The sequence below is a fragment of the Schistocerca nitens genome, chromosome 9, assembly GCF_023898315.1.
Source record: "Schistocerca nitens isolate TAMUIC-IGC-003100 chromosome 9, iqSchNite1.1, whole genome shotgun sequence".
Classification (NCBI taxonomy): Eukaryota; Metazoa; Arthropoda; class Insecta; order Orthoptera; family Acrididae; genus Schistocerca; species Schistocerca nitens.
In genome coordinates, this window is record NC_064622.1 from 12,028,114 (window position 1) to 12,039,000 (window position 10,887).

Consider the following 10,887-nt stretch of genomic DNA (forward strand, 5'->3'; position numbering starts at 1 on the left):
TCCGTACTCGCAAGTACAAAGAATGCCGACAGCGGCACAAGAGCCGACAGCGGTTCCGCCCCGCCAGTATTGTTGCGCCCGCCTGTGCGGCACGCTTGATCTCTCTCGCCCTTGTAAAGGCATTTCCAGAACGTCCGTTTCACTGAATTCTTTCGGTAAAACTCACTCCCGAGTAATCTCAAGGAGTCCATCAACACTATCACAGTGGATAACTCAACACTGTCCATCATCACACGCATGTACTAGCCTGAAACTTAAAACAGCGTCTAAGTACATCGGCAATGACTAATAAAACACACATTCATGAAATCTGACAGCTAGTTACAAAAGCATATTTACATTCCTTAATCTACTGTGACTCAGCTGAAAACTTAAACTAGCAGCTTGAATTTTTCAATTGGTTAAAACGTCTAATCAAAAATTAATTACTTGTTAATTACAAGTTCTTTAATGACCTCTAGGTCAGGCAAAAGCATCGCAACATGGCACATCCTTAAATCTTACACTCTATATTACATACTGTACAAATTACCCATTCTGTGGTATTAATCAATCCTAGGTTGGTACAATTTCAAGTCTACAATATTCCGTATACCTAATCGTTTTCCAGAGCTTGGATACTCTAAGCAATAAGCATTTGTGTGAGGTATACCAATGACTTTATATGGTCCATTATAAACAAACTTAAATTTAGAGATTTGATTGTCTATCTCGCTCGATTTCTCGTGAGCTTTTACAAGAACTAAGTCTCCGATTGCAAACTTAGCAAAACGCGCTTTAGCGTCATGACGACGTATGCGAGCATCGGCTTTTAGCTTCATTACTTCTCGCAAACGATCTTTTTTCACACCAGTACTAATGTCAATCCGTGGAGGGAATTCGATTATCTCTTCCACTAAACTTTTACTTCTGTCACCCAACAGGATTTCCTCTGGAGAAAATCCCGTAGATTCATGTCTCAAGGTGTTCATAATTCTCTCAAATACTGCTACATATTTGCCCCATGCCGTATGGTTGTGATGGCAATAGGTACGGCAAAGTCGGCCTAGCTCGCGCATATACCTCTCAGCGGGATTCCCAGCCGGACAATAAGCTGAAATATGGATCACCTCGACCCCATTACTTTCCATGCCTTCATTCCACAACTTAGAAGTAAATTGTGCCCCGTTGTCTGATAGAATCGCCTTGGGCTTGCCAATATGAACAAAATAATCGTTCACAAGCTTGCTATAGACCGCTTTGGCTGTAGCTTTCCTAATCGGGTATAGTTTGATGAACTTGGAAAAAGCTTCTAGCACTACTAAGATGTAGGCAAAGTTTCCTGATGACTTGGGCAAAGGTCCGTAAAAGTCCACGCACAGTAATTCAAAGGTGTCGTTAGGCCTTATACTTTGCATAGGACCACGACTCGTACAGTTGGTAACCTTCACCTTCTGACATAAATCGCAAGTTTTCACTCTGTCAGTAACGCGTTTTAACATGTTGTTAAAATGCACTACTTCACTCAGCTTTTCCGTACATTTCTTTGGTCCACAGTGACCATACGCCAAATGGTAGTAGTCTATTATTTCCGTGACGTATTTGGTGGGCCAGCATACCCGCCAAATATTACTATCTTCACTCTTACGTATGTACAAGATATGATCCTATATCTTGTAATACTTCCTTAATTTTTCTCCTTCTGGACTCCTTTCGTCATATCGGGTTTTCACCATATTTAAACAACCATCCTCGTTCTGATGACGACGTAGATTCTTACAGATGTTCATTATTAATTTACGTCCCTCAACTTCTTTAAAATAGTATAATTTGACCACTCCGTCTGCCTCATCTTTCAATAGATCTTGATCAGACTCGGGCAACCGCGACAGCGCATCCGCTACGCATTTCTTTAGCTTTAGAGTCATTCCGCCACGGCGCAATGCTCTAAAAACTTCACCTAACAGGTCACAATGGTCATGCCAAGTGGCATTGGCCAACAATATGTCGTCAACATATACAGTTAATCTTGAACTCAAAGCCGGTCCTAGCACTTTATCTAGGGCCCTGATGAATACGGACACAGATATATTAAGTCCAAACGGCAGTACTCTATACTGATAACACCTGCCCGCAAACAAGAAGGCGGTGTATGGCCTAGATTCTTCTTCGAGTTCTATTTGCCAGTAACTAGCCGTCAGATCGAGGCTAGTCATGAATTTAACGTCATGAAAACGTTGCAAAATCTCCTCCATACTCTCTGGTCTGTCTGTTTCACGTTGAACGACCCTATTCAACGTGCGTGCGTCAATCACAATACGCACACTACCATCCCGTTTTGCTACAATGACCAAACCGTTATTATATGGACTCGTACTTCTTTCAATCACTCCCCATTCGATCATCTTATCTATCTCCCGTTGCACTGCTTCCTTTTTGGACAGCGGTATAGCATACGGTCTCACGAAGAATGGTTCGTGTGGAATTACATGCAACTTGCATTTATATCCTTCCACAAGTCCCGGTTTGTCTGAAAACACACTCTTATTCCTCATTATTACTTCATACAGGCCTCGTCTTTGTTCGTGTGTTACGTTTGACACACCGTCTACAATACTTTCCAATTCACTTTCTACACTATTGTCAATGCAGAGATTCCTCACATTACAGTAGTTCAAATTAATACCTACATCAATACCATCCGGCCAGTTAACAATGTGTATAGGCTGGTATTGCCTATGCACACCGTCTCCTGCCTCGTCAAAACTAACTACTATTGTTTTATCTTGTGACGTACATGTCAAAGTTTTGCTTTCGCAATTAATCACTGCACGGTACTTTAATAGCCAATCTAACCCAATAATTACTTCCGTAGTCAAGTCTGGCACGACGACAAACTCTTGTTCAAATCGTGCCCCACATATCTCGAAGTGGACAAAAATCTGTTTTGTGACCGGTTTACTGGCCTTCCCAGTAGCACCGATAATTTTCACTCCTGTTACTGGCATAACTACGATGCCAGGTCTGTCTTTCAGTAACTCAAATATATTCCCAGATACAGCACTCAATTCTGCACCGGCGTCAATCAACACGTTTAGTTGTAGGTCGTGCATATTAACAGACACTACTATCTGTCTACACTTGTCCTCGACTGTTTCTTTATTTTCCCACAGTAAATCCTCGTCTATATCCAGGTCATTCCAGAAAAAACCATCCGGCTTTGATCCTAAATCCTGCTTATCTGGCGGCTTTTTCAGCTTCTGTTCACATACAGTTTTAATTTCAACCCGTTTGTCCTGAGGCTTAGTCTGTAGCTTCGCCTCCAATACCGAAACCTTTTCCTGTAACTCGTCAACTAGTGAGTGTTGCTTTGCTATCAATTCACTAATTGTCACCTTCGTTGATTCCTCTTTGGTCAGATCGATCTCATCTGCCAATCTACCTGGAGGAATGTGCCCAGTACTATCTGCAATTACTTCCTCTGGATCTGCGCAACCCACACTGCTATCGTGTGACCGTATAATGTCAGCTCTAACCTCATATACGCTGTAATCTACGTGCTTTTCTACCAATCGTGTCCGTCTATCACTAAAATTTTCGCAATCTTTCTCCTTAATACTTTCGCAATGTTTAAACTGGAGGTTTGCGTCGGATGGGTCGGCTACTTCTACCACTACAGCTTTCGGTAAGGTCTGCCGGTTAGGGCCAGAACTTTCCGTTACTACTTCAACATCCAACTCTTGCGGGACGAGACACGACGAATCTTGCTCGTGCTCCCCATTAACATCAACTATTTCTAGTAAAGTCTGCCGGTTAGGGCCAGAACTTTCTATCATTTCACAAACACTATCTTCCTGCGGGACGAGACGCGGCAAATCCTGCCCGCGCTCCCCATAAACGCTTCTCCCATACAGACCCCTATAATCTCTTAGTTCGTCGTATAAGCGACCGAACTGCCTTAACCAGACCTCATCCCTCTCTGCATCCCCTCGCTCGATGACGGACGTTTTATCCGACATCTGATCTTCTCTCAACACTTGCGAATCATTCTTAAACTCAATCTCCAGTTCCGCTGTGGGTATTACAGCTGCCACTTTATAATCGATTTCCGGAACACTACTTAAATTGTTCTCACTGACAGTGAATGTACTTCCTACTGCCGTGTATACAGCTGATCTACTACTTGTGGGCGCACTCCTTTCTCCTAACACTGGCACACTCTCCCGCCGTTGATTATTCCACACGGAATTTTCATAACGACGACACCTGGGTTTTCTCCTGTTATTGGGCCGCCAAAATTTCTGCACGCCCGGTCGGCCCCTCACCGGCGCGGCTAATGGTTTCCCTGTCTCGTCCCAGCAGATACGGTCCCCGGATGCTGCTGAGGCGGCTGATCACACCCTCTGGCGTTATTACTATTCTGTGAAGCCCGTATCACGTTAGTACGATACTGGTTTCCGTCATTCCTGTTATTATTTGCATTGGACCGATTGTTATTACGGTCCGAACCATTATTGTTATTGCTGCCATGGTTGCGGTATGCATTATTCCCATGGTTATCGTTGCTGTGGTTGCTGTGGTACCCGTTGTTGTTACCACGGCCTCTACCACTGTCGCGATTATTGCGCCAATTGTCCTCGTCCTCCACTCTTTCCAGGAAATCATTTATTGTCCTGTAATTGCTTCCTACGTAGCGTTTTGTATCATCTGGAAGCTTTTTGTAGAGTTCCCAGACTATTTCGGATTCCGTGCGGCGATCACGCAAATATTCCAACTTGCGGATCCAGCCCTCACAAAACTCCTTCATCGAACCGCGAGAATTCGCATCGAAAGGCCTCGATACGACAAATTCGCGCCAGACACTTTGCTGTTTTTGTTCTGACCAGTATTCAGCCAGAAACAAATTTTTAAATTCGTCAAAAGTCAGGTTCGTTATGTTGAGGTTTAAGCCCCAACGCTTGGCATCACCAGCCAACACATCAATAATCGCATTAATTTTTCTCTCATTAGTCCATGATCTGGGTAAAACCCTTTCACAATTCTTAATGAAATCCGTCGCGTGTATACCGCCTTTTTTCAAGGGGTCGAACCTCTCCTCTTTCGTCAACAATTCCGAACTATGTGCATAGATTGGCACATAGCTCTGTTTTTCGTCAAGTTTCTTTTCTAATTCCGACACTCTCGTAATTACTTGGCAAGTGGTTGTCGCAATCGTTTCTACTTCCCTTTTTTTCTCTTCGCAGGTATTAGCCTGCTTCGTCACTTTGGTATCTACATCGGATACTAAAGCCTTTAAAGTTTCCACCTTCTTTTGATCCTCTTTTTTCACTAATTGAATTTGTTCCGTCACCTTATTCTCAATGATCGGAGCAACTGATTCTCCTACACTTTTCTCGATTCTGCAAATTTCGGAATAAAACCGAGTATTTATGCTCGCAATTTCCGCCTGAACGCCTATCATTTCCTGTTTAAGATTACCGATTTCGGTATTAATCACAACAATATCTTCTTTGATTTTATCAACTTTTGTGTTAACAACTCCAACATTGTTGTTAACAACATTAATAGCTTTGTTGTGACTGTCTAGCTTTCGTTCAATTTTTTCAGACTGAGCTTCTTGCTTGGCCGATTGACTCTTGATTTCGTTAATCAAAACATTCAATAAATCAGTTAAATTCCCGGAAACTACCGGTTTTACTTCCGTAACGGCTTCCTCTTTAATTGTCCCCCCGTATTCGTCATCAAGGGATTCACATTTGATTTTCACTTCCGATTCCGAAACATTTTCTAAAGTGTGGAATTCCTTTTCTGCTCTTTGTTGCGTTTCGGCGGTCGCGTCTTTCATGCTAGCCGCCTGTCCCTGAACAATGGGTATCGCGGTGCGCGTTTCCCACTGTTCGACCGATTGTTCCTTATCCAAGCCTACCAAATTTTGGTAATTGTTGCCTTCACTCATTTTCATAATTTTCAATATAAATGCCAAATCTCAAATCTAATTAGGATTCCTCACACTAATATTCTCGCTGACGTATCGACCATTTCGTAACCAGTACTTTGTTACGAGATTTGCACAATGCAAAATTCGTCTCCAGAACAACCTCAAATTTGAAGATTGTCCTGTCACCAGGTCGCCACGTGTAACCTCCCCCTCTCTTATCGACCTTAATGACAGTGAAAAATGAAACCGCGTGTACCTAATGGGAATTTTGGAAAGGCAATCGTCACCGAAGTTAACCTGTCGGTAAAGAGGGAGGAAAGGGTTACATCTAAATGAGGAAAAATGCAAATGAAACTGGTGGAAATTAATTTTGAAAAGGGGTAAAGTTAATAAAGAAAGTAAATGTGCGGCTGTTACGTTAACAATCAACTAGCGGTAATTAGATATTTGAGATTTGGGGGAAATTACGGCCACCAGTCCTAAGGACAATTACTATAGTAACTGAAAAAGAAAGGTTATTACACATATAATTAGCACTAGAAGCGTGGCAACTGAAGTTTGACACGTGTAGTGTGAAAACTGAAAGTTTGTCAGAAGTAATAAATTTCGCTGTACTCTGACTTAATTTAGCAAAAGAATTAATGAAACCGGAAAATCGAAAGTTAATTTAGTGACTGAAGTTAATAGTGAGCTTTCTTTCTGAAGCACATCGAAATACAGTTAGTCTTGGACTACCTCAACAATCATTTCTAAAGCTACTTGAATCTACGCAATTTAGAAAGAAGAGATTTAACTTTGAACTTGAATTAAACGATTCTGAACAATTAACAATAGTAAAATTTAGTACGTACCAAGCTGAGCTGCAGTCACAGGTAAGCTAAAATACGGTAACAAAACTCGCACTCTTAATTTGTGCTTGTGTAATTTAACTATTGTAGCCAGCTATGAATACTTAAAGTGAACTTTGAAATTAAAGCAGTGAAATGGAATTATGCTGGCGTTTGAATTTCAACGACACTCGGGTTCATTTCGGAAAAGGAAGGGACCCTGCTTGGCAATGCAATTGGGACAATGAGCAACAAAGGTTCATGCTAAGATGCTGTAATTTTGCGAGGCAAATGGAACAATTTGAAAAGCTGAGGTCTGCCATACAGTTCTGAAACTTTACGTGCTTTTAGTCTTCCATGTTGGTTGATTGAAGGTTTGAAGCCGTCGATCGAGGAGGTGGCGACAGTCACTCATTGTCGGCCGTCGCTGTTGCAGAAGCTGGATGTTGACGCGCCTTCTTCTCGACACGGTCACCAGGCGAAACGGGCTCTTGATGTGCGCCAGCTAATGCTTCCCGTCCGCGACACCATGTCAGAAACTATCATCGCAAGTCGAGCGCAATTACATGCTGCTAAACCCCGAAAGCGCGGCAACTCGCGGGAGCCTCACACAACACACCTGCTCCACTCGCTACTCCAGCCAGACTCCGACTGCTCTGTCCGCGCTCCACGCGGCAGAGTTAACACTACCAAAGATCCTACACACTTTGATTCTTCACACGACCTATCGATGTAATCGTTCGATAGCAGTTTTCCCTAGGCAAGACCCAGCGTAAAAATACAAATAATATTCACGAAACAAACCAATTATACATCGACATAAATGCATAAATATATATATACAAATAGTAAAACAATTACAATATGTAAAGACACAGAAATGTCATATATTCAGGTAACAAAAATAAGGAAAACAAATTTATAGTACAATAGATGAAAATAGGAGGATATGCATTTCCGGCGTTACAGACAGTTTCGTTCAGTTGCAAGTCGGGAACCCAGTTTTAAGTACCTTGGCTTTACTAGATTTTTAGGAACCAGTACAGCCAGTTCGTCGCAACTGTACGAGTGGCAGCAGAATTCCAAGTCCCCTCTCACGGACAAAGCTTAATCGTGAGCAAAAGTGAAGAACAAAAGTCCTAGGTTTGCTGCATACATTAAACAACCTGAACGAAACTGGAACCTCTTCAGATGCTGGCGATACGCGACCCACTGGAGCTCCGTGATTGAAATTGTCACTCGACACTGTTAACTCACGAGTAATGGCTTATCTGTACAAATGCCTTGATTAACGGTTCTCTAAAAGGCATTATCTCTCTTTAGCTATACCAGGGCAAATCTTCACAAACTCACGGGCAAATTTTCTCTGCAGCAGCAAGATAAATTTCCGCTATCAAGTATTAGGGTGCGTCGCCTTAATTAAAACGAACTTGTGTCATTACTTCTCTGAAGGCCAAAAATCCACATATATACCGCAACAAAACAGCAACAACTCAATCCTTGGAGTGCGCCGCGCAACAACAAGACAGCCACCACTCAGTTACCTCTCAGTGTGCCGGCACCAGAACCAGTGGCAAAACGCCACGGAAGGGTACGGATTCCAGTCCGCTGTCATCGGTCAGCAAGTCACAGTTAGAATCATTAACTCTTGTTCCACACAGCCCACGAACATACTTTTGTACCAGTCAATAGCTACGCAAGCCCATCAGACTTTAACTTACTACCAAAGCGCTCCCTTCACCATTCGAAACGTTAGGTGAATACTAACTTAATCAGCCACAGAAACAGAAACCAGTTCTTATCTCGGAGGGACATGCGGAGTAATAAATATCGCCGGTAGCCTCTTCCAATGACAGCTTACTGCACTGAGCAGCTCGCTCTCCGCAACCATGCTACTGCAAGACTGTCCCTCAGGACTCGAACCGAATTCTCCTTCCGCTGGCACTCTACTGTCTACGAAGACCAAGTTAAAACAGAACGGAACCATTAATTTGGACGAACGTAGAGCGCCACTCTGCCTTTTGAACAATTTAAACGTCGTTGAGGACGGCCGTCGGCTGCACCCCCAGCGGCCGGCAGGCTGTAAAGTCCTCTGGTGGCGGCGGCAGCTCTCGCTGCATCTCGACTTCGTGACGTCTACAACACGTTTACAGTACACGAATATTACCATACTTTTACAAGCACTGTTTTTACATTTCCTTGGATAATGAAACTATTTCCGGATGCTAGTTCAATAACTAAACGCGACACAAAAAATATTTCGTTTCGAAGTTGACACAGCACAGCATAATATTTTTATCTCCTCTACCACTACTTAAACAGTGCTAATGAACTTTTTTGACATCCTGCAAAAAACGTATGTATACAGTCCATTATCAGCTCTTGCTTCAACAATTCGTAACTGCAGCAGCCGCGAGCGTCGTCGTTACAGTCAGCAGCGTGAAGAGGGCTGGTGTGGTGTAGCTAGCTCGCCGCGCTAGTCCATCTCGTGCGAGTCTCTTCACACGTGCCGACTTACTATCCACTGCAGTCTTCTCAGTGTATCCAAACTTTGGTGTCACTCTGCAGGTTTAAACCCCCTCCCCATGTGCTACGGAACATTACACCTTGACTTTCGTTCTGCCATTGCTGAAAGAATTTCTGCGACATTAGAACGATACTCCTCTGCTAATGCACCGCTGATTATTATTGGACGTAAAAATATATATTGGAATGGATTCAGGAACAAAATTTACTCATTCCGTACAGTAGGCTGCATGCTTGCCGCATAAATTACCATGCAAAGAATGTTTTTTTCGAGGCAGTGAACGTGTCAAATGCGTTTGGAACAATGTGAACGTCTTTGAACAGCTAACGAAACCGGCAGTGATACTCTCGGTACAATAGGAATTCTTATAATTTAGCAGTCTGGACTTCCGCTTTATATTACAATAAAACCAATTACGAAATGCGTGGCAGGTATCAATAGACACACTGGATGTTTGTTTAGTGAAGACCGTAATGTAGTTATAGTAGTCGCCTGTCTGTTCATCTGGTCCCGTATCCTGGTTGGTTTAGGCCGTTCGGGCGCTCTCTGGCACCAGTCAGGAAACTTACATCTTCAAGTATACAGATAAGTATCTTTACGTAACAGTAAAGGTAATAGTCTATATGAGTGGATGCAGACTACAGATTGTATAGTATTAGATGTTAACCGGGGACACAGAAACGACGGAGAGGCTCCGTCCCCGCCGCAGCCGCAGCGGTCCACAACCCCACGACGACTACCGCAGTCCACTTCACCCCTCCGCCACCCCACACCGAACCCAGGGTTATTGTGCGGTTCGGTCCCCGGTGGAGGCCCCCCCCCCCCCCTCCCTAGGGAACGTCTCACATAAGACGAGTGTGACCCCTATGTTTGCGTGGTAGTGTAATGCTGATGTACGCGTACGTGGAGAGCTTGTTTTTGGATTGTTTGAAGGAAGAAACCAAACAGCGAGGTCATCGGTCTCATCGGATTAGGGAAGGAGGGGGAAGGAAGTCGCCGGCCGAAGTGGCCGTGCGGTTAAAGGCGCTGCAGTCTGGAACCGCAAGACCGCTACGGTCGCAGGTTCGAATCCTGCCTCGGGCATGGATGTTTGTGATGTCCTTAGGTTAGTTAGGTTTAACTGGTTCTAAGTTCTAGGGGACTAATGACCTCAGCAGTTGAGTGCCATAGTGCTCAGAGCCATTTGAACCATTTGAAGGAAGTCGGCCGTGCCCTTTCAAAGGAACCATCCCAGCATTTACCCGGAGCGATTTAGGGAAATTACGGAAAACCTGAATCAGGATGGCCCGACGCGGGATTGAACCGTCGTCCTCACGAATGCGAGTCCATTGTGCTACCACTGCGCCACCTCGCTCGGTCGAGAGCTTGTTTGCGCAGCAATCGCCGACGTAGTGGAACTGAAGCGGAATAAGGGGAACCAGCCCGCATTCGCCGAGGCAGACGGAAAACCGCCTAAAAACCATCCACAGACTGGCCGGTTCACCGGACCTCGACACAAATCCGCCGGGCAGATTCGTGCCGGGGACCAGGCGCTCCTTCCCGCCCGGAAAGCCCAGACTACAGATACTACAATAACTATCTCATTTATATTATAGAGTTATGATACGAAATAAAAA